Source organism: Anopheles aquasalis, chromosome 2 (assembly GCF_943734665.1).
Source record: "Anopheles aquasalis chromosome 2, idAnoAquaMG_Q_19, whole genome shotgun sequence".
NCBI classification, from domain to species: Eukaryota; Metazoa; Arthropoda; class Insecta; order Diptera; family Culicidae; genus Anopheles; species Anopheles aquasalis.
In genome coordinates, this window is record NC_064877.1 from 70,460,647 (window position 1) to 70,463,146 (window position 2,500).

The window sequence follows — 2,500 nt, forward strand, 5'->3', positions numbered from 1 at the left end:
GGATTGCTGGTGGTGGCATTTTAGTTGACCTAATGAAGATTGATCAAAAAAATGAAGTGCAACACATGATGGAATATTGAATGGCATACAACAGGGCACAGGGCAAATGTTTGGCACGATTTATTTATTGTGTTGGTGCTCTTATAACGTTTTTAAAGATAAAAAGGAAATGAATATCAATTTATGTTCTACAGATCTGTGGTGTAATGGATGACATGTGGTTTTAAAGAATCCCAGTTTTAATAATTTTACAATAAAAGCTACATTTATTAGCACATTTTGGTTTATTCTATTAATAATCTATTCGTGTGGCAAATCATTCCGATGGAAAAACAATATTTGGTTTCTAAATTGTATGAGTAAACAATAAATTCTAATATCTATTAACGATGTTATGTAATTGCACGAAACCAACCATTTCAGCTGGAAAGTGTTTGAAAATGGCCGCCCCACCCCTAGCTTTAAGGATGACACAAAGAGAATAAAAAACCTAAATTGTTAGAAATTTATATTACAGCATGCAGAGCTCACCGGCTCCATACACATGCTCCTTTCGCTCTCGCTCTCATAGCAAGCAGTTAAAACCGACTCACCGACTAAAACCATAAACTTAAAGTAACTCAAACGAAAGCCACCATGTGAAATGGTACGACACAATTGCCGCAGCGATAATTACCGACGGCATTTCCAGTTCCACCGCGCACCGCAAGTGCCGACTCGCAACAGCTTACTTGGTGGCGAGCTCGAGTCGGATTGTCACATTGCTTCTGCCCTACTGACTGGCGTGCCACGGTGCTGCCCATGCGCGCCCTTATGGTCGTTTGAGTCGCTGTCTTCAAGTGGTTGCTTGTTTCGAGATTTTTTTTAATATCTTTTCCCATTTCTCCTCCACCATCGGCCTTTCCCACTCGGTGCGGAATGCATCATCCATTATTCCGCCACGAGCTGGTGAGCTTTCATCTGCGGCTTTTTCTTCTCCGGGCCAGCCCATCCAGCCACTCAGCCCATTCTGCCATTGGAATGTTTTTTAATAAAAATGAATTATCACCCGGGTCAGGCCGGGCTCTTCACTTATTGCGCTTAATTTATTCAAATTTGCTCATTGCAGCCAGATTAGTAGCAGAGCTAAAAGGGCACGCTGTCAGCCGTCGCCATCGTCGTCGTCGTCGTCGTCGTCGTCATCTTAGTCGCGACGGAGGAATGGTGCAGAAATGGTGGAAACGGATGGGATGGGATGGGTGGGTAGCACCGAAAGAAGTAGAAAAAAAAAAGTTTATCATAATTTAACATTCAACCTTGACGTGAGACATCCAGCCGAGTTTCATTTATGTACGTCACTCGTCGCCGTCCTCGTCGTCGTCGTTGGTGTCATCGTCGAGATCCTTGCTTGGCGTTGGCCTAGGACCGGGGTTACCGGAGATGAGAGCAGCCCCTCCCCGGGGGTGAGCAAAGAGAGAGATAAGTGACAGACGTGTCTTGCGTGAAGTAGGTGGGTTTTGTCGAGTGCGGCGTTAACGCAAAAGAATTACCCAGAAAATGGTACCCGGAGAATTGGATTAACGTGATTTAGGGCTCACGGGAAACGATTTGAAAAGCCCGCTGCCGTATCTCGGATTAGCTAGCTGGCTGGCTGGCTGGCTGGCTGGCGATGTATCAGACTCTCACCACATTCACGATTGTGGGCAAGTTGTGCCGATGGAGGCGCATAAATGGACGCGGTTTGAACCAACGAATGTGTGATTCGTTGCTCTTTTACGCGGGGGAACAGAGTGTGGCGCCGTTGTTTTGTTGCTCTGGTCAATGAGATTGTTAACCAAATCCCTATGGCCAATCCCAACGTAAATCTGTGCATATTCTGCTCTCCATAAAGGTGAAAAGGTCTACCGCCAAAGTGTAAAAATGAATGAGGTCGCTCTGCATCATTTGCTAAATCGGGCACCGGCGCCATTTACTGAGTGTTTAAATTTCATTCGCATCATTTGGTAGCGAATCCAGCAACGGCACCGAGTGATATGCCGTGTGCTGACGCCGCACTTGATTTTCAATTATTTTTAATGAGTTGTACAACCATCGCCGCATCGTAGCATCGCAGCGCCTCGACATCATTCGTCATTTCATCCAGCCATCCAGCGTACCACAGTGCCACACACCACACCTTCAATCTATTTCCGTTTCGGGGCCGAGGGAAGAATCATGAGCGATTGCCGAAAGTAAAATGAGCCTATCCCGGCACGGCCGGCCGACCGGGCGAAGGAGTTTTTCATTCCCCCCCGAGGGGCTGGGGAGCCGAACGAGAAAAATCTTTCGCTCTTAATCAACGAACACCATCCACTCCACCGTAGCTGCGGACGGTGGTGAAGAACGAAGAAAAAGAAGAAGAAGAAGAAGAAGAAAATAGCACTTTTTTCCCCGGGTTTGCAGCCGCCACACGCTGGTTTTTCCGATCATTTTCCGCATGAAGTGCCTTGCGCGACAGCCCCTCCAACATCGTGGCGTTCTT